The sequence below is a fragment of the Python bivittatus genome, unplaced genomic scaffold (genome assembly GCF_059951505.1).
Source record: "Python bivittatus isolate LINGU-HERP-01145 unplaced genomic scaffold, Pbiv_v1 ctg000960_np1212, whole genome shotgun sequence".
NCBI lineage: Eukaryota > Metazoa > Chordata > Lepidosauria > Squamata > Pythonidae > Python > Python bivittatus.
In genome coordinates, this window is record NW_028277124.1 from 19,861,351 (window position 1) to 19,888,650 (window position 27,300).

Genomic DNA, 27,300 nt, shown 5'->3' on the forward strand with positions numbered 1-27,300 from the left:
TTCCCCCCACCCCACCCCAACCCACTCATTTTGCTGTTTGTTGTGGATATCTGGTTACATTTACCTTTCGGGAATATTATTTTTGGCCACAAGAGGGAGTAAAAGTATTAAATTTGAACCACTTAAGAAATAGTTTTTTCCTTTTTAATTTTTTTAAGCAAGAGGTGGGGACACAAACGATTATCTAAAGTGTTAACCAATCACTTGATTTAAGATTTGCTGATATTGACAAAAGGCTTGATGAAAAATTGGACAAAATCAAAAAGAAACTGAAAGGAGGAATTTAAAAAGTCAATGATACAGTTGATTTGCTGGAAAGTGAAAGGGAGAAAGCTGGATAAAATTGCATTATTGGAACGGAGAGATAAAGAGTTTTGTTTAAGGCTCAGGGGAATTCCTGAGGTTAAAGAAGAAAACTTAACACGTGTGATTACACAAGCTTTGGTGTCATTAATTGAATGGGAAGAAGATAAAATGTTGGATGAAACAGAAAAAAATTTCCATATAAATTCTATGTAATTGTACATGGTAAGCCAAGAGATACGTTGGTACAGTTTTCTAGGAGAAAAACAAGGGATTTGGCCTTGCAAGCACACTTTGATTCTAAACTTAATATTCAAAACATGGATATAACTGTGCTTAAAGAAATACCAGTAAGGATTTTAAGGAAGAGAAAGGATTATGCCTTTTTGACAGACGTTCTGAAAAAAAATAAAATACAATTTTTTCATTGGGAAAAATTAGAAGGAATAAGTTTCTCCTATCACCAACAAAGATTTAAATTAACTTTGATCCCTAAAGCTAAGGCTTTTTAAGATAGATTTGGAACTAATCTGGAACAGGATACATTTGGAGTTAAACAAATGGAGATTGCAAAATATCGGGAGGAGATAGCTGCTGCTTCTAAAGACTGTGGTGAATCATTTTCATAAAGATGGTTTGGAAATGTCTTACATGGAATATAAATGGGGCAAATGGTCCACAGAAAAGGAAAAAAAAGTTTTCATTATCTAAACAAATTGAAATAGGATGTTATCTGCTTACAAGAAACACACATAAAGAAGATATAAAGTATTTGATAAATAAGAATTTAGGACAAGAATTTGTTTTGGCTAATTTGAAGAGAATTAATGGACTTGTATTATATGTTAAAAATTATTTGAAACCGTGTTTGTTGATAGCAGATGACCATAGTAGAGATGTAGTAGTTGAAGTGGAGACATATGGACTTAAAATTATTGTTGTGGGGGTATGTGCTTCGAATGATGACAAGAGTAAATGTTTTACACATCTTTTGAATGAATTGTCAGCTTTTTCCTACCAAAATTGGTGTTTAATGGGAGATTGGAATGGAGTTACCTCACCACTGATTGATAGAACATCTGCAAAGCAAATTAAAATTAAGCAAGGAAAATTTCCAAAGTCTTTTTTTGATTTAATGGACAATTTGGCATTGGTGGATTCATGTAGACATAAAAATGGATTGGCAAAAGATTATACTTTTTATTCAGAGAGACATAAATCCTTTTCAAGAATTGATATGATATGGATTTCAACTGATTTGGTAAACAACATTTGCAAAGTGGATATTTTACCAAAGACTTTCTCTAATCATAATCCTGTAAGTATGATAATCAAAAAAATGTCTAGGTCTTTTAGGTGGAGATTGAATGAATCTATTTTGCAAAAAGAAAAGGTTGTGGAGGACTGTAAGAGGAAACTAAAGGACTTTTTTGAGATTAACCTGGATAAAGAAATAGATATAAAAACTGTGTGGGATACTAGTAAAGCAGTCATGAGGGGATACTTTATTTATCATAATTGTAATCTTCAGAAAAAAATCTCAGCAAAAATTACAAATGGTTTTGGATCAGATTAAGTTAAAGGAGAAGGAGTCACAGAAAAAACTGTCAGATAATAATATTGTTTACCAACTTAAGTTACTATACCGACAAGTTTCAGTGTTGATGGTGAAAGAAATTGAAATGAAATTAAGATATGCTAAACAGAGATATTTTGAATTTGCTAATAAACCAGGAAGATGGTTAGCATATAAATTAAGGAAAGAGAGAGAGAAGAAAATAATTTCTAAAATTCAAGAAGGAAATGTGGAATTATTGGAAAATGAAAAGATTAAAAAAGCATTTCATAATTTTTTTTCTAATTTATATAAAAAGCAAGAAATCTCTTTGGAAAAGGTTGATGAATATCTGAATAAGCAAAATTTACCAAAACTTTCACAGTCACAAAAATTAACACTGAATAGTCCTATAACTACTTTTGAAATAGTTGAAGCCATAAAGAGAACTAAATTGGGAAAAGCACCAGGATCTGATGGATTATCTGCAATATATTATAAATGTCTTGAAGATGAGATTCTTCTACCTTTTAAAAGACTGGTGAACTCTATTTTCTTGGGTTTGGCAATGCCAGATTCATGGAAGGAAGCCAACATTGCACTCTTACCTAACGAAGGACAAGATTTTTCTCTAATTAATAACTATAGACCAATTTCATTGTTGAATAATGATTATAAAATATTTGTTTCAGTGTTGGCAGAAAGATTGAAAAAAACATTATAGGAATTTATTCATCATGACCCTTGTGGATTTTTGCCTAAAAGACAATTAAAAGACAATGTAAGAATCATGTTGGATATTATAGAATACCTACAATATCATGAGTGTCAAATGGCTCCTATTTTTTTGGATGTAGAGAAAGCCTTTGATAATTTGAATTAGATGTTTATGTTCAAAGCTTTGGAAAGTATGGACTCCAGAGAACATTTTATACAGGGAATTAAGTCAATTTATATGCCTCAGAAAGCCAGTATTATTGTGAATGAAGAATTAACTGAACCATGTCATATACAAAAAGGAACAAGACAAGGATGCCCTTTGTCACCTTTGCTCCTCATTTTGGTAGTGGAAGTTTTTAATAGAGATATTAGAAGAGTTGAACAAATAAAGGGCTTAAAGATTAAACAAGAGGTTTTTAAACTGAGGGCTTTTGCTGACAACTTAGTTTTGATAATACAGGATCCTTTGGAATCTGCTGAGCATCTGATGAAGAAATTGAAGGAATTTGGGTCATTGGCAGGTCTTAACAAATATATAATTAAAAATATGACCCTGTCTAATAAAGATCTGTTGATGGGTAAGACAGGCTTCAGGATTGAAAAAAAGGTGAGATATCGGGGGGGGGGTGATTTTGTCAGTTAAAAATAGTATGTTGTTCCAGAATAACCATGGAAAAATTTGGAATGAGGTGAAAAAAGATTTGATAAGATGGGAAAAATTACAATTGTCTCTCATGGGGAGAATTTCTGTGATTAAAATGAATGTTTTGCCTAGAATGTTGTTTCTTTTTCAGACTATACTAATTTTGTCTACAGATTTACCATTTAAACAGTGGCAGAGAGACATTTTGAAGTTTATTTGGCACAGTAAAAAACCAAGAATTAAATATAAATTGTTGCAAGATGCCAAGGAAGTCTGGGTTTGCCTAATTGAAAACTGTATTTTGATGCCTGTTGTCTGCTTTGGATGAAGGATTGGATAACTTTGGAGAATAAAAAATTATTACAACTTGAAGGTCATGAATTAAGATTCAGGTGGCATGCCTATTTGTGGTATGCTAAAGTTAAAGTTAATAAGGATTTTGAAAATCATTATATCAGGAATGCTATATTCCGGATCTGGAATAAATACAAGGTAAGATTGTCTCCTAATGTGCCTTTGTGGTTATCACCTCAGGAAGCATTTGCTAGAAGAGGAAGTGTGGGAGAAATGAAGTGGTTAAAATACAAAGATTTGTTAAATTTTGAGGAGGGTGAACCAAATTTCAAAACAAGAGAACAGTTAGAGGTAGAAGGCTTTACACGTCATTGGTTTACTTATATGCAATTGTTTGAACGTTTTAAGTTGGACAAAAAGAATTTTAGATTTGTTAATGAAATAACTTACTTTGAGAATCAACTTTTTGTACAATGATGAACATGTTATTGCTAAGTTGTATAAGATGTTGTTACAGATGTATCTGGAAGATGAACAAGTCAAGGAATGTATGATTAAATGGGCTAAAAATTTTGGATACAGTATTATGTTAGAGCAATGGAAAAATATGTGGATTAAAGGTTTGAAATTTACTTTAAATTATAACCTTAAAAGAAAACTTTTATAAAATGATGTATCGTTGGTATCTAACTCCTGATAAGTCAAAAATGTTTACTGATGTAACAAATGTTTGCTGGACATGTTTGCGGGGTGAAGGAACCTTTTATCTTCTTTGGTGAACTTGTGAAAAGATTAAAAAAAATTGGGACCAGATATATATTATTATTCAGAAGATTCTTAAAGTGAATATCCAAAAAAACCAGAACGGTTCCTATTAGGGTTGATGGAGAAAGAATTGGAGAAATAATATGGAACTCTGCTCTTGTATATGATCACAGCTGCAAGATTATTATATGGTCAAAGATGGAAAAATCCACAAATACCTACAGTGGAGGAATGGATTATTAAATTGATGGATTTGGCTCAAATGGGGAAGTTAACAGCTTTAATAAGAGATAACACTGTTTCTAAATTTGTCTCCTTATGGCAACCTTTTTTAGATTACATGCTTGTGCAGGAAAAAAAATGAGGTTTTGATTATGGGTTTTAATGATTAGATGGATTGTGTTGATAGAAATAATGTGAACTTGGATTAATTAGCGGTAAGAGATTTTTTTTTTTCAATTTCTATTTATATCTGCATTGGAGATAGTCAGAAGTCACTTTCTGTTTCAATTTTCTATCTACTTTCACTATTATAGTTTTTGTCTTTTCTCTTTTAGCTCTGTTTTCTATCTTTGCTGTACTCTTTGTTTTGCATTTTAATTGCAAATATAATATAATAAAGTTCTCATTAAAAAAAAAAGGATTTTTTTCCCCAGGGTCTCAAAATTGGCCCTTTCAGAAAAGGCAATCCAGAACTGGTTCTAAGAAAATTTCAACCTGAATCTAGGTTGGATTCATTTGGATTGAAATATTTTTCGCCCCCGCACCTCGCGACCCTACTGCCGGCATCAGGAATATTTTTTATGGGGACCCAAAATTGGCCCTTTCAAAAAAGCACAAAATTCCACCCTGACTCTACTCCCACTTGCAGTTTTTGCAATCCAGTTGGAATATTTTTCGCCCCCCCCCCTCCAAGAGCAGACCGCCGGTATCAGGATTTTTTTCCCTCGGACCCAAAACCAGTCCTTTTGGAAAAGACAAACCAGAATTGGTTCTAAGCATGAAATTCCACCCTGAATCTACTCCCACACTCTGTTTTTGCTTTTGGAATGAAATATTCCTCCCCCCACTTCAGCCCCTACCACCAACCAGCATGAGGAATTTTTTTTCCCATGGACGCAAACTTGACAGTTCCTGAAAAGAAAATCCAGAAGTGGTTCTAATCTACCCCAAATCTATTCCTACACTCCATTTTTGCATTCAGTTTGAAATATTTCCCCCCTGCCTGTCAGGTTCAGCCCAAAGAACTCCCTGAGACAGCGCAGATACAGTTCTGTTGCATTTATTAGCTTCCACCTCAAGACAGAAATCTCTCCAGACTGAATCTAAATCTCCCAAGACATAATACCCTTGTTCCAAAAATTATGATATCTTATAATGTAGCATCAATGTATGGAGGTTTACAGAATATATATATGGAGAAAGAGCTTCATATGTAAGTTCTTACCATGGGAACACAACAGGAAAACAGCAGAAGGAAGTACTGAGAAATGTAGGAAGTGAAGAATGTAAGGAAATTCAGTTGCTTGTAAAACCATAGGAGGAAGACTCAGGGCTTAAGCCAAAAAAAAATAAAAAATGAGACCAATATACTGTAACTATATAGATATTTCTGTGGTTCAAGCCAAGCATAGGTGGGATCAAGGTTGAGTTAGTATCTTTTCACCAATCCTTCCCTTTCCCCCTCCTTTCTCAACAGCTCGCTCAGTATATGTATTGCATCCCCTTTAATCCATCTGATGAAGGTGGACTGTGATCCACAGAAGCTGATGGGCTAATAAATTTGTTAACTGCTCAGAAGTCTCTTGAAATTGCTGCAAAAAATGAACATGACTACTCCTTTATAAAATGTAGCACTGAGTAAGACTATGTCGGTTCAGCCCAAAGAACTCCATGAGACAGTGCAGATACAGTTCTGTTGCGTTTATTAGCTTCCACCTCAAGACAGAAATCTCTCCAGACTGAACCCAAGTTCCCAAGTCAGCAAGCCAAAACACCGTGAATTCCTTAGGGTGGTGCCAGTCTCATCTTCTTAACCTTCCCACGCTCCTGTTGAGGGCTAAGGGAATGCTTATCTCCTTGAGCACGGCCTTCATCCAACCATTCCTTCACACCACCTCGTACCCCTACTGCCGGCATCAGGGATTTTTTTTTCCAGGGACCCAAATTCATCCATTCCTGAAAAGACAATCCAGAACTGGTTCTAAGCATGAAATTCCACCCCATATGTTTTCCCTTTCTCTTTTGTTGCATTCAGTTTGAAATTCCCCTCTCTCCTACCCTTACTGGTAGCAGCAGGAATCTTCCTCCTAGGGACCCAAAATCGCACATTCTTAAAATGACAATCCAGAACCCGGTATGAGTGTAAAATGCAACCCTGAACATCTTCCCATCCTCCATTTTTGCATTTGGATTAAACATTTTTTCATCCCTGAGACCTGCGCCCCTTTCCCTTGTATCTGGAATTAGATCAATTAAAAAGCATGGAAGATACTTCAGAGTCTAAAAAAAATAATGAAAAGCTATAAGATATATTAAAAGAGAAAGTACGTGGAGCATTAGATAGGTGTAGGGGAGCATTGAGGTTAGTATCTGGAAGACGATACCTATCAAATTACAGAGCACTGTAGTATGGCAAACATGATGCTCATTAACTCTAGTTTATGGCACAGGTCATCACCTGTCGAATTTTAAGCACTGCTATGCAAAACCTGGCAACTTTGTATGTTGTAGCAGGGTTTGTATCTGAAAGCAGCAGTGAGGTATATAATTGTCCTGTGCACCTGGGTATTTATGCAGTAATAGTGAGATGAGACTAGTACGAATGTCTCTGTAGTACAGGCACTGGAGAAGCACATGCTGTGGTGTTTCCATGTGTCCAGAGTCACAGGGGCATTGTCTTTCCAGGTAAGGAATCTTCCTGTAACCGTCTTCAAGGACAGCTGAGGGGAGGGCAGGAAATCTTGCCAGAGTAAAGGCCCTCTGGTATTTAGGTATTTCCAGTTTAGTTAAGTATGCCATAGGGGGTTACCTGTTGGGTTCACTGGCAATAAAGTTTGGAGTCCTGGCTAGATCCAACTGGTGCTCAGTGTCTGCTACATGCTGTTTAATGAGTGCTTTGGCCTGACTGTATCCCATACTGAGTAGAAGACCTGGAGAGAAGTCCAGGGATGAGATTTTAGCTGCCACTGCCTGTTTCCACGTAGGCTGAAAATCATCACTCACAGTTAATGGGGCAAGGCCAAGATGAAAAAAGGAGAGCCTGAGCCAATAGTTGGGTATGGTCACCCACACTCTAGCCTCCACTTTCATGAGGCCTGTCTCTAGTCACAGGGTGGCATTTGAGACACATTTGGGGACTCAAAGGGCTGATCTTAGAAATTTAGAATTTGCAATGGTGCAATTGTGCAACTGGAGAAGGGACCCAGCTGTGCACCGTAAAGAAGTTGTACTATTGGCTTGGGTTCGAAAAATTTGAGTGCTGCAGGTATGTAATGGCCACCTCTTGTCTTAAGGAATTTAAGGATGGCAGCTGAGCTCCTCTGTGCATTTTCAGCAATGTAGTCCCTGTGGGCTTTCCTACTGCCAGCAGAATGGAGAACTACCTCCAGCTATTTGAAACAGGAGACCTGCTCAATCTTGTGGCCATCTATGCGCCAGGAGCGGCTCTTGGGCCTTTTGCAAATGCCATGATTTCAGTTTTCTGGTCATTGAGTTCTAGCTGGTCTTCCTTGCAGTACTGTGTTAGTGCTCTCAGTGCTCTTTTAAGGCCAATAGGTGTTTTTGAAAGTATTGCTGCATCGTCTGCATAGAGTAGAACAGAGATGTGTCTTCCAGCAAATTTTGGGGAGTGAAAGTTCATGTTGACGAGATGGCCTGTCATGAAGTTGAAATAGAAATTGAGTAAGAGTGGAGCTAATATGCAGCCTTGCTTAATGCTTAAAGAATGAGGCCAAGTTGTTTTTAATGGCCTCTGGAGGGATTAGGTCTTCTTCTTGGGCCTTCCCTGGTCTTAGTTGAGCAACAAGGTTCTTGATCTCTGTCACTGTCACTGATGCCCACATTGGCAGATTTTCTATGGTTTGGCTAGGGCACCCACTTTCAACAGAGGTGTCTGTGTAGAGTTCCTGAAACTATGCCTCCTAGGTCCCTGGGGGGATGTGACAGTCCACCATGGATGGACCGTTGCTTTGATAGCTTGATGTGATATGCCAGAATGAGGCTGAGTCATTGGATCTGACTGCCTGAATGAATCGTGTCCAGTTGTTTTTCATGCCTTCCTTTTTCTTGTGTACTAGCAGATGTTTAATGTGTCTGGAGGAGATCCAGGGCAGTTGTTGGTGTAGTGCTGAATGCATAAGCCTGGCAAGTGGCAACAAGAACTTTTCTGGCATTAACACAGTCTTTGCCACCCCATGGCTTGGAGTGGTGCTGTTGTTCCCTCAAGGGTGCACTATTATTATGGGTTAGATGCTGGTGGAGTGGAGCTCTTGGATAAGGGTGAGTCAGGGCAGACTGAAGCCTCTGCAGACCAGTAGCTCAGATCATTCGATTCAGATGGGGGGGTCCACTTAGCTCAGCAGTAAGTTCTTCCTGCCGACATCAGAAAGGGTGGGTAGCAGTCCTCAGCATATGTCTCTTGAGTGACGACTTGTAGCTGGAGCAGGATTACTGTCACACTTGGGCAAAACGTCTAGGGTCTTGGCATAAGGGAGAAGTCCCCAGAGACAATTATATAGTCAATAACACTCATTCTGGAACTAGATAGGTAGGTGAATTAAGCTGGATGGTCATTTTCCAAGGCACCATTTAAAATGTGGAGGTTTAGCCTGAAAGCTGTTTGAGCCAAGCAGAGGCCTGCAAAGTTTGAGTTCTGATCTTTTGAGCGAAGGGTGAGGAGGAATCTGTTGGTTTCAGGGTTGGGAGGGGGTCATTTGTGCTTTGCACAGTGAGTGTGGTTATTGGGGCCCAATCTAGCACTGAGGTCCCCTCCCAGGACTACAAAAGCATTTGAATTCAACAGTATAAGATCAGTAGCATAAGTTTCCAGTTTAGCCTACAAGGCTTTGATCTGGGGTTTCTTCCTCATTGGGGGTATATAAGCATTTATGATCACAGGGCACAGTGGTTGAATTGGATTAATACTGTGATGGCATATGACTTGAAAGGGGGAAGAGGCCTTGATATAGCATGTAGAGGAGTGGAGACTAGGACCCCCAGGCCCCCTTTTGCTCTTTTGTTCTTTACCCCTGGTTCTGCCCCAATTGAAAATGAATGAAATCAATTTAGGAGCAGTTCATCATCAGTCCATGTTTCCTGAATCGATACAATGTCCTGGCAGGAGAGAAAGTCAGTGAAACAAGGATCTCTGATGGATGCAAACCAGCCAGCCACATTCCAGGTTAGAAAGGCGACCTTATGCCGGTCACTTGGATGTCAAGCTGTGGCACTGCAAGCCAGGAACTGGATGGGTGATTTTTGTAGGGCCAGTAGCTTCACATTAGCTGATGGTTGAAATGGTTGTAATTGTGTCCCCCTCTGTAGGAGGGAAGATGGGGTACCATCAAGTTCCCGCTGAAAGAAAAGGTGAGAGGAGCTGTTTCTCATGTGTGTCAAGTTCCCGCAGGGCCAAAAGAGGCTCCAGAGATTTGGGAGCAGATGAGGGTAAACCTCCAGTTTGGGTTTCTGTAGTGCTTAGCTGAGGTTTGTTTTGTTTGCAAGGCAGTTTCTTCTGGGTATCAACTCCTTGGGATTGTATGGTAGAATTCATTATAGTTCAGACCCCCCCCCCCCGGAGGCTTTTACTCTCAGGGAGCCAGATTCTGTCATTTGGTGGTCTTCACTTTGTCATCTTCAGTGCCTCCAATTCTGCCATGGTAGCTCCACAGCAGCGGATCTTGGAGCTGCAGATTCTGAATATGTTTCAGGGACTGGTTCTGAATATTAAGTTGAGTCTTAGTAACATTATGACCTTCATGTTCTCCTTCTCCATGGAAGAAGCCAACTCAGAATGTCCATAAAAGCTCTTCTGCATGACAGTCTTCGGCTGTTTGTCTTCTGTGCATAAACCAGCTGGAAATTAACACAGCTTTTAAAAAAATCCTTGGCCAGATTTCAAACCCTTCCTCCACTGGTGGCTTGGTGGCCACCAGTTCTATCTCAATTGTGGTTAAAATGATGCTGTATTGGTGAATTATCCTGGTTCCTTACCTCCCACCCATATCAGGCAATTGTTTCCTTTCTGACCATCAGATCATACCAAATATATATACTTTGGGGGGGCGGGGAAATGTCATTTATAAAATTAAAATGCATACAAGCAATCCAATTTGAAATCAAAGTTCCATTCCTGCATTTTCTCAGGTTTGGCTCCCTATTTTCAGCTGCAGCTATTCCTATGGTAGCGCTCCAGTGGGATAGTAGATATCATGTTTGCTTTACATATAGGGACACCCAGGTTTAAAACCAGACAGAAATTTATACTTTTCATTCATGACATCCTTCCTTCTACAATAAGACAGGGAACTTACTCAGTTCCCTGAATAAGGGAAATGCATTCGTGGTTAACTCACTTCATCCGTAGTGCATTCCTTTAAATCTGAACAGGAGTGACTATTTGCAAAATATGGCATGGCCAGAACATCTGTGCATTCCCTTCTGATCAAAAAATGGATAGCAAAATCTCCCTTTCATCAAGAGACAGCTAGAAAGAGGATAAGAAGGATTTAAAAAAAGTTAATGCACTTACTGATAAACAGATGCAAAAATATAAGAACGTATCAGATTCCATAACCTAACTCCTTTTCCTTTCAATAAATACTATATGATCAGTGAGACTGTGAAAATCTTAACATTCTTGGTTATAAAGGCTGGTAGGAACTTGACACCGTCTCATCTTTTACATTCGATTATTACTTTCTTCATATCACACTTCCAGAAGTTGATGGTACTGGTGGTGAGGGCTAAAAGCAGTTTTTCACCATTTGTTAATGTTTCAGTTGGGAAGCTGCAACATGCAGGGAGATTTCTGCAGAATCACTGGAGAGATGCAGGAATGGTTTCTCAATTTTATTACAGCCACAATGATGCACTGTGGACTGATTTAGCGAGGGAGCCAATTGAATATTCATTGCTATGTTCATTCATCCCTTAGGCAAAGGGAATTCTGAAGCATCAGCCTAAAGGAACAGGCTGAAGTTATTTTGTTTGGAAGGGATGAAAATACCTGATCACTCTTCAACTGAATATCTCAGTAAGATGACCCAACACATCTATCCTAATTAAATGCATTATCTCCCCCTTCCAGAGATCCTTATTGCAAAGGGCTGCCTTTATTACTGTTGCCTATAGCAATAAGTGGGAAAGTAAATAAATTCTTAACAGGGAGTGGGGATAAATATTGACGGAGTCAAGACTAAATTTTACTAGCTCTCTGCTGATACTGATAGAACTCACTGGGCAAATGTAATTCATAAAATTTCCCAGGTAACTTGTCCCTTTAGGCAGGACAAGGTAAAAATCAAGCTGTATTTGGCTGCACAAAACACATTGTGCAGCAAAGGAAACATCAGAGGTCTCTAACAGGTCATCAGAAGAAGAAAACCTTGGCACAGTTGTGTCTAGCTATCATCAGGACTCCTTTCGCCCAGAATTTCTCTGGATGCTTTACATTTTCTTTAGAATTTATCTGATAGTGTTTTTTGATTTCACTGAGTGAAAATGGATAGGAGGTTTTGTTATTGCACCTGTTAGATATTTCCCTATCAACAGAAGAGAATATCTGTAGCTCGGAGTTGGACTGTGGGGTCCTTGGTGCTCTTTGAGCTTGGTTGATTGCCTGCAGACATTTCATTACCCAACTACTCACCATTCAAAAGAGACAATAAAAAGCCTAGGAATGGAACAAAAAGACTGGAACAGGACCTTTCCAGCAGCCAACATTCAGATGAGCAGAGATTAACACCAGACAAATAATCAAGCAGAAAACAATACTCTAATCAATGAACTACCAAGGAGAAAACCACAGCCCCACCAACACTTGGCAGGGCAAGCTACTGTATATAAACAAGAAGCAAACCCCACACTCAGAAGCACTGATGACGTTCCCTAGCTGGGTAATGAAACGTCTGTAAGCAAGCAACCAAGTTCAGAGAGCACCCAGAACTCTGCATTTCCCTGTCACTTTGTAGTTCCCAGGATATCTATATTTCCCATTCTGAAGGAATTCCATAAGAGAATTTCCCTTGAAATACGTTCCTTTGGGATTTAATGGAAATGTGAGAATACAGACTGCAGACCATTGCATTTTAAAAGCAATTTGTTTTCTATCAAATTGAATGAAAATCATTGGGAAAAAACTTGGAAGAATTTTTCAGCATAGCACTGTGCTGGGCATTTCAGCATTGGAGTTAACGTCAAACTAATTCCACCTGTTTCTTTACCTGTGCATCTGAATGTTCATCTGCTTGTTCAGGTTCTGTTTTCTTATTTTAGAAGCAGTTGTCAAATCTAATGTTTACATATTTGGATATTTTCAAGACCTTACCTTTCAAGATGTTAATATGATGCCTGGACTTTTTCATAATTCATCTTCATCACCTATGTATATATTCTTCTGCTGTTTACAGGAATGGATGGTTGCACAAAATTTGATGCTCCTCATATTTACCCTGTTTTGCCCTTGAACCGTTTCAAGTAATCTGCTGGACCATAGATCAGTTGAGAAGTTGGAAATTTTTTCACCCAGTAAGCAGCAGCGTATGTTTGAAGCTCAAAACACTGTTAATCTACCTTCCTGGATGAATCTGATTATAACTAATGCTATGTTTTCTGGTGGGATAGGAGAGGCTTATGAAAGATTCATGCAGAACAGCCAGCCAATGAAATAGGAAGGAAACTAAAGAAATAAAGGGAGATCTGCTGAAGTGGTAACTACTCAATAAAGGATCAAAACACGCATGAAGTACTATTCAGTGGGCAGTTGGATATCTATTTGATTTATTTGATTTTTTAAAAAATGAATAGGCATATCATCCATATCAGACACAATGCATGGGGAGAATCAACATATAACTTTTCTCTGTTGTCTTTCGTGGTTCACCTTCCAAGCTGATCAAATGATAATAACTTGCACACTGGGGGGGAAATGCAGAGAGCTGGAAGTATGGCAAAGTGCACATAGGACAACTTCATCTCCTGGATTGTGAAACATCAGAGCTGTTGTTCATCCATTTCCCAAAAGAGATGTAAAAAGACTAGTAGCTAGAATGGTGGCTATGCAACTAGCATATATATGCCAATGGAAGCTTTGCAATTTCTGAGCACTCCATTGTTGTCAGCCCTACAGTTGTAATGTCGGGCTATCTGCAGTGAGGAGTCATATAAGTCAAGATGGCAGCCGCAACCATGCGATCCAAGAGATGACCATTTGTACAAGCATCACACACACAACACTGGTAAAAAGAGGGTGGGGCTTTGTTTACACAGCCGTGAATGCCCTGGTTATCCTTCTTAGATCCCATTTTAAACAGAAGTACATCTATTTGGAAAAGCTGCACCGAAATTAAGTGTATGTTACGGAAAGTGGGAGACAAAGTACAATTGGTTTAGCACACAGGATATATTAGTGATACTGAATACGTTAAGGACAGGGGTTCGACACTGTGGGTGTTATGTCAGTCACAATTCAAGGAAAGTTTAAAAGAACAGAATAGAAAGGAAAACATAACTGGATTAATTTGCAAATTCTTATTTCCGAGAAGCGAAGTTAGATGAAGGGCTTGATCCAGCCTTTCACTTTATTTTTCTCTGTAAGGAAACCAAGTAATAATTATGATTAGACTGATAAGACAAGGTGGGTTTCTTACCACCTAAAAATATGAGCACTAACTACAGCTCTAAAGAAATGTAGCTGTATGCAAGGTGTCATTATAATGCAAGGCTAGTTAAAAGAATAAGCGTTCACCTTTTCAAGTGCCTTCTATCACAATCAGACAATCTCCCTGCAGGAATTCTGAATCAAGAAAATATCAACTATTTTTTTAGGGGAAAATAAAACATTCCTACTGCCAAAGACTCTTATGGACCAACAGTGGCATCCAGTGGAGAATCAATTTATCATCAAAATATGTATTTATTATTGGGGCATTTCCTCACTTTCCTCCTCTGTTGGGCTTGCAGACTGAAAGAGACTGATCTCTTTAATTCAGCTGTTTAACATTTGTATCCAGCTGAAAAGAGCTTTTGGCCCTACATGAAAGCTGAAGTTGCTTGGTGCAGCAAAGTTTAAATCAAGTTTTAAAAAAAGGTTGATCAAATAGTCAATCCCAAATCCAATGTGGATATTCTTAAGGACTGAAAGGATTCTCAGAGATCACTGGCTGAAGAATCAGTCACAACAATGCATTGCTGGAAATATTTCTCTCTCTGTTTATGTGGAATTAATTTATTCTGTAATAACATGCTGTGGACTGGCTTCTGAAACAGGCAGCACCATAACTTTTTTTCTTTTTAATTAATTGATGTATAAATTATATGTATAATAGCATATAATTTATTTATGTATCTGGGATGCGAAGAATAAGAAAAGTACACTGAAGAGTTCTCAATGGAGCTTGGCAAACTGCTTTTAAAATTGACAGGAGCTTCAAGATCATTCAGGACAATTTTGTTTCACATAATGTTAGCTCCACAACTGGTTTTCTACAGAAAAATAGTTCTTAAAAGTTTGAGGGTGATGTACAACCCCTTGGGAATTAAAAAAAAAACTTCATACCCTTGCTATTGTTTCATATTAGCTGCTTTTGAGCCATATCGGAAGCAAAAAAGGTGTCAATATTAATAATGAAGAATATAAATTTATATATTTATATAAATATAAATATAAATTCTTCTTGTGTATATTCCTAAACCTGTTCAGGCATATGTTTACATTAAGGTGAAAGTTAAAAATAATGATAATGTATAATAATATTTAAATAATGATAAGTAAAATGGAAACATGTAACTAAGCACTTATTTTAATCATAGGCTCGAATGTATTTGTTTACAGCATTATGAAAAAAAACCTGTCAAAATATATCCAAATTATTTTGGTTTTATCTTTCAATACACTGACTGCATCGCAACATTTAGAAAAATGGGCCATCCAAAGGATGCCTACATTCTGATTCACACATTAGTAACAGGGACATCAGGTCAGTTTTCATCAAAATTCATAGACTGAATTTCTTAAGCATCCCTGTTCAAATTCAGAGAGCTTATTAAGGTAGGAATGTAGAATAAATCCACCATAGAATTTAGGGGAAAGAAATTGCATGAAACGCCAAAGCAACTTCAGTTATGGCCCAAATGTGCAGCGTTTGCTGATGTCCTAATTCTGCACTTCAATTTGCACCTGGAAAGGTGTATTTGGGAAAGATGCATACAAATTCATGATATTTATGTAGGAAAGATGGTGAATAATAATTCTAATTTATTATAAACTTTTCCCTTAAAAATGATAGATGTTGAATAAGAATTTGCAAATCAGATTTAAATTGATATGCGCACTACTATTCCTAGAAATGCAGAGAAGGAAGGAAGGAAGGAAGGAAGGAAGGAAGGAAGGAAGGAAGGAAGGAAGGAAGGAAGGAAGGAAGGAAGGAAGGAAGGAAGGAAGGAAGGAAGAAGTTTAAATCTTGTTCAAAAATAAGATTTAACTTACATGGTCTGTAAGTTACAGTGGAAGACTAAAGAAAAAAGAAAGGAAATGAAGCTGGGAGGGGACAGAGCAGCGGGAATTGGCAGAAACATTTCAAGAAAAGAAATGTGTGTTGAACTCCTAGCAGCATTTTCCAGCCCTAACTGACACAATGTCACATTGCTGCTTAAAGAGTTCACTTCTACCTGTAGAAGTCACTTCTCTCCAGGAGAAGCATTTTGAACTTTGGAAGACTCATTCTGTCTTGTCTACTGTCAGCACTAGATGGGACACACTGTGAGCCTGACAAAAATTCAAATCAGAAGGTAAGCTTTTTTTAAAAATAAGCTAACTAGTTTTCTGACTTCCCATATTTTAAAAAACAAGAAAGAAGGAAACATTCAACAGATAGAGAATAATCTTATTAAATATAATTAATTAATTTCAATTCCATATAAGTGAAAAATTAAATGAAATTTATTTTTTCTTTCTTTCCTCTCTCTCTCTTTCTCTCTGCCTTTGTTTCTTCAACATTTTCCTTGATTTTTTGAACTTTGGAACCAAACTTAGAAAGATGAGAGGAAAAAGGAATATACGTGGCCTCTGATTCACATTCATAGCTCTGGGCATTATAAGCCCCATCAAATATATATTCAGGAGGAAGAATAGTAAGTACATACAGAAAAGAGGTAAGATTAAGAGTCCCACTTCTTCCCCTGAGTTTAATTCTTGATGACATCGTGGACATAGCCATGTATTTTTCTCAGCAGCAATATGGGGATGGTTGGCCATTTTCTTCTTTCAGCTTCCTAGCCTAGCCTACAACACTGGAATTTGGATGGAAGTGATTTTGATCATTTCCCATCTAAGTTCTAACTGGGTATGACTCTTCATAGCTCTTTTGGGATCTACCAAGTTCAGGTAGATGCTACCATCTGGGATAGCTGAACAAGCTACTAAGAAAAGTATACAAATAGCAATACTAGAACAACTTCTCCAATGTTGTGTTCTACATGTGTGTTGGACTACAAGTCCTGACATAGAGCCCAAGGCATCTGCAGTGCTGTTTAATTTTCAAAACTTGATTCATGAAGTCCAATTTCCTAGATGCCAACATAATTTGTAGGAGGCTTAGTTCCTTCCTACTGCTATGTAAAGATAGTGTGTAATAAGACGGCATATTCATCCTTTTGTTGCCTATTTCCTGTCCTCTCTTCATGGAGCCATGGCCACAATTTCTGGCAACAGCTTACGACATTTGTGTGCTTTATTGCTTTGCAAGTCTTCCATTAAAAACTAAATCACCCTTCTCAGCAGCACCTGACGCAACTCATCTGTCTGCAGTATGCAAAAGTTGACCTTACAAGGAGTTCCACCATTCTGCTGAACTCTCAATAAGCCATTGCTCAATTTGTCCATGCTTTGTCTTTGTCACCACTCATTTAGCATGCTTAATTACCTCACCTGCATGGCAGCAGAAATCTCACCGAAAATATTAAATAGCACTTAATATTTCCAGAACTAGATCAACTTAACCATGTCATTCTGGAAGAATGAACTTAATATGAAGAAGGCAGTTAAACAACTGTGCAAGTTAAAAATACATTTATTGATATCTTAGAGTCATTTTGTGCATTACGGGGAATGAACATCATTTGGAGCTCTGTTTACACATGGTGAAAAAGACAAGTTTGTTTCTCCCACTTAATGTCAGCAGGTTCAAGCTTTGTCCCCTTATCCTGACAACAGCTACTAGAAAATTGTTAGATGCAACTTCTTTTCAGAACATAGACCTTATTAAAATTTTGCCCAAGGCAGGGGAAATACTGTCCTAAAAATGCTTGACAGAAGCTGACAAGAAAAGATTTAAAAGTAGAAATACTCTGCTACAAATAAATGTGCTACTGAAATTATCTGTTTTAACAAATGTTACTTGTATGGGAACTCTTAATCTAGATGAATGGGAAACCAGCTTCATTTTGAAAAGGAGGAAGAAATCAGCAGAGTGGGTCCAAGTTCTTTGCTGCCTGAAGAGGAATATACAAACACAAACGTACATTCAGGGACTATCATCAGTGATCAAAAATAACAGATACATTTGCTTTGACTTAACTTACAAAATATACAGTCTGATTTAGACTGTAACCCCTCATCTGGTAAATATGGCAGACCATGGAGCAAAACTGGAGTACTATCAGTAGTCTTCCTAGATAATAATCTGGTGAATAAATGGAGGGGAAAAAAAGATGCTTAATCCATTAAACCAGCATCAAATGAAAGGATCAGAGTAAGCAGTCAGCCCATAACAGAAAGCTGTGTTAGCATGAATCATTGCCTATAAAATTCTGCAAAGTGGTGAAAGTTAAGTCTTAATAAGGAACAATATACAGATACAGTAATAATTTTCTTAAGGCTTTGCCTGATGCCTTTCTCTCATGCCTTTCTCAAAAGCTCATATTTCTTTACAGTTCTGAACTGTACATGAGTCCAAACAGAGCAGAATGCCATCATTGCTACCGAAAACAAAGGAACTCCAGTCAAGCTAAATGTGTTTCATTCGCTTCTTCAGTGGACTAGCTATTATGGCTTCTTTGCACTTCAGTAACAATGTGCACAGTGAAACGTGAATTTACCCACAAAAAATAATGAAGTGAAAAAAATAAAAGATCTTTCGCATTGTACTTACAGCTTCTTTCAGCAAAAAACTGCTTCTATGGTCAGAGCATCATCTTCCAAACTTAAGGGAGATACCGAGGCCCATTATTGCAACTTTCAAAAATGCCACACTGAAGGAACAATAATTTGCTTTTGTAAAGGACTGGAAACCCTTTATGGACTTTTTGCTGAGCATGGATAAAATTGCACTGATGATTTCTGGATTTATTGATTAAAAAGGGATGTATATGGGAAGAAGGGAATTATGTTATATAATTTGGGAGGGTGGAAATAGAGTTAACTATGTTTGTAACTGTGCAAAGAAAATAGGAAATATTTCTTTCTTCCTTTTTTCTTCCTTTTCCTTTGTTCACTTTCTTTCTACTTTTCTATCTTTTCTATATTTCCTGTTCCATTCTTTTCTTTTTACTATTTTCTGGGGGGGGGTTGTAGCTTTTAACTATGTATAAAAATATTTTCTTCAATAAAAATTATATATATATTCTCCACCCTGTGACTTTTTATGCCACCTGCTCCTCAAGACAGAATAAAAGGCCTGCAGAGTGTTTGAATCCTAGCAACCATTTATCCCAGACAATTCATTGCTATTTCTTGACCTCCCTAATTTAACTGAAAAAGAGGGATCTTTTCCCCCTTATTGACATCAAAGGATCACATCTAGTAGAAAATCAAGTCATAAGAATGACTGCCTAGGAGGATGACACAACGGGTTGCGAGACAAGCAGGTGAATGAATGATAAAATCTGCTTAACACATCACAAACCTCTGCTGTCTTTATCCTTCACAGAAATTATGGCAAGGGCTGCACAGCACAGCAGAGAGCACACATCCATGAAGCCACCATATCGTCCCTTATTGCTCCGTGAAAATAAAAATGTTAAGTAGTCTGACACTGAATGATTACAAGGCAATTTAAGATGGGGCTGTTGGCTTGCCATAACATTAGCAAAGGGAGGGGAAGGGAAGGCTCTGTCAGAAAACATTGAAGTCCCACATGATGACGATCTGACAAAGATTCCTGGAGAGAAAATGTGAGAGCAGCAGGCTCTAACAAGTGACAGGAAGCTTGGCATTTAAATGAGGACACCATTGAACCCCCTGACAATTTAATAAATGCTCTACTAGCAACAGTGGCAAGAAGGAAAAGCTCACTGTGGCCTTTAAAGAAGCCGGTTCTCACGAGCCAGAAGCATTGGCACACCTTAAAAAATGATGGGCAACCTTAGTGTTTGCCCAATTTCTCCAACTTTAGGAGTTTCCTTGAGTAAGCCCGTACTCTGAAAGGTCATTTTTTTAAAGACAAAGAAGAAGTTGATAAATATTCTTCTGAAGACTGTTTGAGAGTCCCCTTCTCCTTTAAGCAGTTAAAAGGTGGTGAGAGGTTTTTACAACTCCATGAGAGCTGTGCAGCCTTCCCATTTCAGTCAAGCTGTATATAAAGAGGAGAAACAGCAATAAAGATAAATAGGCTAAAAAAGGAGATTAAAAAGGATGCTGATTGGAAATGCTCATTACTGGCTATATAGCATCATGGCTTTTAGGTTCACTGATTCCCAATTCATTAAAATTATATTATTTGGCTCAAAGATGTGACCTTGAGAATATTCAGTGCTCTGTTATTTATAAGTCATTTCTAGTTATCTATCCTGGAATTTAAAAAAAACAACCACTTTCGAATAGCTTAAATTAATGCAATAGACTTGTTCATCCAATTAACATCATAATTAAGATTAGATTTGGAACAAGGTCTTTCTCATGCCCATACTGCTCCCACTGTGGGTAAGTCTATTCTGGCCCAAACTGCTATGTCCGCTGTGTAATTACTGTGTAATTATCCAAAAGCAGAGGAAGGAGTTACTACAGCTGATTGTGTTCTGCATACCTACATTGGAATGGCTGGTTGGTTAAGTTTTTTTCCTTTTCTCCAGTTGCATTACTATATGATTAACAGAGCTCTCTTTGCCAAAAATTGCAATGTTCACGCACAACCTTTCTGCCTGATACCCAATGTTCCTATTTTTGGTTCCATCCAATACTCAATCTATCTGTCATGTCTACTATGTCCACTCATGCTAGTTAAATTTTTCAATTAACTGTATTTAGCACCTCACTGGTCAGCATGGACAACAACACTACTCAGTCTTAACTATTTCCCACCTACAAATTGGATAACTATTTTCTAAAAGGTGGCTGGTGTGGATCTTCCAGGCTGTGTGGCCATGTTCTGGAAGTTTTGTTTCCTAACGTTTCGCCAGCATCTGTGACCGGCATCTTCAGAGTGCAGGAGCACAGACAGGAGTGGTTCTCTCTGTGCCCAGGGTGATGTGACCCTTCTGTGGGTATTTAGAAGAAGAAAAAACCCTGCCTAATTCCCAGGAAGATACACACATATTCTGACACCAAGACAAGCAGCCGCTCGTTAACCCAAACCCCCCACCCCCCACCACCCCCCCCCAATCCTCCCCCTTCAGATCTCTATAAATACCCACAAAAGGGTCACATCATCCTGGGCACAGAGAGAACTGCTCCTGTCTGTGCTCCTGCCCTCTGAAGATGCCGGTCACAGGTGCTGGCGAAACGTTAGGAAACAAAACTTCCAGAACACGGCCACACAGCCCGGAAGACCCACACCAGCCATCGTATTCCAGCCGTGAAAGCCTTCGACAATGCATATTTTCTAAAAGCCTTGTACCTTTTATGTTATGAATCGACATGTAATCTGCAGGCAAATTTATCTGTCTGGCATGAGGTGAGTTTATTCTGGACTGTGTTATGTTGGTCTACAGAGGCACAATATAAGGGTGGAATGGTCTAATGGGAGGGATAGGGAATTTCTAGATTCTAGATTGCAGAAAATGCCATGAGATGGTGATGTATATTTGCTTTCACTTACAACCATGCTGGAGAGATGAAAGATGGTCAGGAGGAAGGAAGGTCTCTTCTAACCATGTTCCCTCACTGTTACCAGAGGTTTTGCAAGGCTGAGTTGCTAAGATCCAAAGACCAACCAACCAAAACCCACAAGATGAGATGCCACTATGTGTCTTGCTGTACAGAGATAAGGGTTGCAATCATATTTGATAGATTCCCTGAAAAGCTGTGGCTGGGACTTAGGAAAATAATCTCTGCTTCCATCCCTCTTTGTACAAACAACTAGACTGTTTCACCTGTCTTGATAGATTTGGAGTAGCAGACTTGCAAAATCATGTAGTGAGGAGGCTTGTAAAGAAGCTTCATAGGAACTATTGTTCCTGTAGAGAAAGGCTGGGCAGTGGTCTGGAGAAAAAGGAAGAACAGAATGCAAGAACAGGATAAATCAAGGTTTGCTGATCCTTAAACACTTTCTTGGTTAGAGAACAGAAAAAATAAACACATTCCTGAAAGAGGTAGATTTTTCTTTTCTTTATGCTAATGGTGAGGTTGCAGTCTTTCATGCTTCTCATCCAGGAACAAGTCAAAATGGACTACCCTGAAATCTTGCTATGAAGAGGATCAGGTAGTCACTGCACAGCTCTAATGTTGCATTGTGTCAGCAAATATATATAACAGTACTTGATTTAGGGTTGTACTGAAATGCCTTGTTTTTTCACAAACATGTTTTTCTTTCAGAGAAGTGGAACAAATTTAAAATGAATTGCTGTCTGTGTTATTTAAAATAAAAAAAAAGGAGTTTTCCACCAATCGCCACAATTGCAATGCAGTCACTAAATTCTGCCTTTTATGGCTCATTGTCTGTAATATGCATGCAAAGTACACATTTCAGAATATTTCATCCCTCTCTCTCTCTCTCTCTCTCTCTCTCTCTCTCTCTCTCTCTCTCTCTCTCTTCTTATTTCATTGGAAGTGAGTTAAGGCCTGGCTCAAATATAATGATAAGCTTTAAGGAGAATGCAGCAGAATCCACAAGGGGGTCAATATCAGCAAGATGGCAGAGAGAGCATTGCAATGCAAGCCCCTTCTCTTTTGTATAATCATCTGTGTGTTGTACACACATTCAGATGGGTTGGTGCTTCCACCATTCCTTGCACTCTCTGATTTTGCCTCCCACTCCACAGATGGTGCTGTGAACCTGTGACCAGCTTTTGGAAGAGCAAGGCTGCTTCCCGTTGCAAAGGACCTCAACTGTTGCAGTAGCACAGGGAACATCACCAATAATAGTGGTCCACGTGCTATGAGAATCACAGTGACCATCCAACAATAGCAGGAGCCAAAATTAATATCTGCAGCACTTCAGGCCTACTTAGGGCCTACCTAAATGGACAGCAGTGGAGGTGGTCCAAGTCTTAGTAGCCATATTAACAGTACTGGAACATAACATTGCCCCAGGATGCTACCCATTTTCAAACTATTAGTAAGATGGATGGATGGATGGATGGATGGATGGATGGATGGATGGATGGATGGATGAAGGATATTGCATGGAGATACCAATTATACAGCCTGGTATTTTGATATCAGTGATCTCACAAATCACAGGTGTTTCATGTCTGTCTACTTCCCCATACAATAGATGTTTCCCCTTGCTTCCAGCTGATTTGACATTGCTGAACTAAGCCTAAAGTAAACATCTGCCCATTTGTTAACCTACTAAAAGTCTCACTAGTTAGTTCTTCAAGTTTGATTCTTAGTCATGTGAGAAGATAGATACCTATAGTGTTGGTATAATACCATACCAGGACAATCTCACTATATTCAGCTCCTTGAACTAGAGTTCCAACAAGACTCAACATCAGTGAGGCTGAAATACACAACAATATTAATTGTGATAGGGAGAAGGGGTTATAGATCTAGTTAGAAGGTCTGCAGTGGTCTTTTCACAAGCTAATGCACCTTATGGATACATTATATGGATGGATGCATTATATGGATGGATGCAAACCAATATGGATCATGTCTGCCCCCAAATACAATAATATAAGTACTGTCTCATCCTACTCCAGCACTATTTCTTGCTTCCATTTCCCCATGATGATCTGGTTAGCCAGGGTTAAGTACAGCAATACCTAAAACTAAGTATTGCAACATGAGTCCTTCTTGCCATTTTCTCGGCCCTGCAGCTCGTCTGGACCTCTGGCCTTGGGGCCAACACATTGACCAATTGGGCCAACTTCTTCAGTCCTGATCTGCCTTCTGCTGGCTTATTGAGGATGGCTTGGGAAATGACTGCAAAATCAGAGAAGGCCAAGGAAAATGGTAGTCTGCTGACCAAAAGGCCTGGTATCTCCAGTTCACAGTGGATCCTTGTTGTTCTGTGACGCCTACAAAACTATATGTGAGAGGCGTCTGTAGCCCAAACTCTGCTATACTACGGTGTGCTCTCTAACCAGCATTATTCTGTATACCTAATGACAACTGAAAAAAATAGGAAGGCTATACAAAACAGGGATTTGTAATGCCCACGGTATGGACTCCCCACCCATACGGCATATCATGATGGACGCGTTCCCTATGGTTCAACTAAGATTCCTCTGTAGATATTCTATGTGATGTACCATAAACATCACCAAGAGATTCTTACATTTATATTCCACTTGGGGTTTGCTTGTTTGTTTATTTATTTATTCATTTTTAAAAATGGGCTGGGACAGGATATGTCAAGGATACATCTACTCCAAGACTAAATTTCTCACGAAGTCCTAGGATTTCTGAGTTCACCGACCTTGCAGAGAAACTATACATCTTTTGCCCAAGCTCATGCAGCTTTAATGTTTTCTGTTTTATTTTCCAATACAGTTGTTATTAAATATTAACTTGGGATGAGCAAAGGTTAACATGTAGCATAAAATATAACTTTAAGCTAAATGAACATCAGCTGCAGTAGAAGGTAATTTAATAAGAGCATTCTGCTCATATAAATGTGTGTGAAAGACAGAAAATGAGAATGAGTGTAATAATCTGACTTAAAGTTATATCCAAGGACAGAATATAGAAATATTTGCCTCTTTTCAAAGTAAGATGCACTCACTTTAAAGGGAGATATTATTTATATCTTATTAAAGTGAATTACATTAATTAGAATTATGGGTATTGAGTTCAGTATAAATGTGATCTGCTTTATAGATCATATTGGTAGAATAATATTCCAGTCCATTTTTTAAAAAAATATTTGACAGATACATTAAATAAAATTTGCAGCAATTTTCTTGGCAGTTTTTCCCAAGATAGATAGAGATAGATATACAGTAGATAGATGATAGATAGATAGATAGATAGATAGATAGATAGATAGATAGATAGATAGACAGACAGACAGACAGACAGACAGACAGACAGACAGACAGACAGACAGACAATAGATTCATACATATTTTTCACAAAGTAATTGGGGTTTTGTCTATTTAGAACTGATGAAAGATAGATATTAGAGGACTCCATTGGATGCTGTTATCTACATCAAAGTGGAATTTATTTTAATAAATCTCACAAATCAATTCCCATAAAAATCTGAAACAAGTTTCTATTAAATTTATAGTTGGGGTTTAACTTATTCCATTAATTTTAATGGCAGTTCAGTGTACAATGCTATAAACCTTCATGTCAAAGAAAAAAAAAATGATGAAACGGAAGTCATAAAGACTATGAGGTTGTAGAATAATAATAGAGCTTCAGATGTAACTGGTATAACTGAAGAAATGTTGAAATATGGATGTGGTTTGTCTATGGAGTTAGTATGAGACATGCTTCATGTGGGTGCCTAATGACTGGAAGAATGCCATTATTGTTGCCTTATACAAAGGAAATGGAGCAAATCTGAATGAAAAAACTACAGGAGGAATACTTTGTTAAGCATCCCTGGAAGGTGTTTGGAAGAATTCTGGTTACAAGAGGTGACAGTGAACAAAATTGCAGCTTTATGCTGGGTTTGGGGAGCACGGACCAAAATTTCACCCTCAGCAAGTCATTGAGAAGCTTTTAAATGTGAAAAAGACGTTTTATTGTCTGTTAGTTGCTTGTGTATGTTATAGTGAATAGGTTTCAATTATGGAATGTTTTGCATAAATATGGAATTGAAAGTTGGTTGATGAATGCAGTGTTGGCTTTTATGATGGAAGTAAAGCATGCATTAGAATAAGCTAAATGTTTAGTCAAATTTCAGTAATAGGGATGTTTGATATCCCCTTATTGTTTAGTGTATTTATGGTTAAATATGTAAGGAATGGTATTGGAGGTGTGTTAGTTGGGGATGTGAACAGATGTATACTTTTACAAGCAGACAATGCCACATGGTTGGTTGAGAGCCTAAATGAGAAAATGTTAAATAGATTGTATGAAGCATGAGGCATATGGGTCTGAAAATTAGGGCATCAAAGGCCAAGGTATTTAGGTCTGACAGGGAAAATAGTCACTGTTGCAACTTATACATAAACAGCGAAAAGCTGGGGTAATTAAATGCATTTGTTTATCTTGGTAGAATATTTCTTGAAGATGGTAAAATGGCCAGAAAAGTGGTGAGGCATGCAAATGCTGATAGAAAAGACAGTATATGGTCTGTTGCAAGCAATGAACATTTGTTGAAAGAAGGGAGAATGACTGTGTACAGAAGCATGCTTCTGCACACTTGGTTCTAGGGAAGGGACAGACACGTATGCCAGGAGAAATATAAAAATAAGTTGAATACCGTGGGAATGGGTCATTGAAAAAGGATGTGTATGATAGAAGAAGCAATGGAGTCAAGAATGAATGAGTGCTAAATAAATAAATAAATAAATACAAAAGTACAAAACAGTGCATTGAGGTGCTTTGGTCATATGGAGAGCGTGAATGAGGATCAAAGCACAAAACACTCATATGAGGAAATGAAGAATGGGTCAAAAGGAAAGAGAGGACTGGGAAAGTCACGGTTGGGTAGAGCTGATGAGATCCTGCAAAAGAGAGAAGTGAGAAGCTTGAAGATCAAAAGGCAACATGTGAGCCAGTGTATGGACATGGTGATGGAAACCAGGAAAATTTGCAGAAACTGCATGGGGAGGCATTGTGAATGGTCTTGGTATAAACTAGATTGAGTTATACTTCTTCTCTTATTTCATGCCTTTAATATTGTTGACTTAATCTTTCTTACTTTGTTTTGTGGTATTTGCATAAGGAAAAGGCACAATGAATGTGTGTGTATGTATGTATCCTAACTGTGCATCTTCCTCTGGGTAAGGATTATGCTCAACCCCCCCCCCCGCCACCCCCCCCCACACACACACGCATAGTAGAATCCTGTGCTACAAATAAAGTTAAAAGCTAATCACTGGTTAAATATCTGCATGTTCCGTCACTTGAAAATGGATGAATTATAAACTCCTCCAAATGGATTAAGAAATGACAACATGTTTAGGGAACAAAATCTGAAGAATGAGTTTGATAACTTTCAAGTTCAAGTCAAAGTCATCTCTTTTGCTATCTTTAATAGCAACCCAAAGGCAAAAATGAAAAATAAAGGGTTCATGTGCAGAAGTGAGAAAGAACAGTCAAATTCAACTGTGTCCTTCAGGTGTATTCCTGCATGCACTCACAATGATAGGGGGAAAAAAAAGAAGAAGACGAAGACGAAGAAGACTTTATCCATAAAGGATATCCTGGGGCTACTGATATCAAATAGTGGGCCCTTTCATCTGTAAATTCAGAATTCCTGCACATGTTTGAGTTTTCTTCCTGCCTCCTAATCTTTTAACAAAG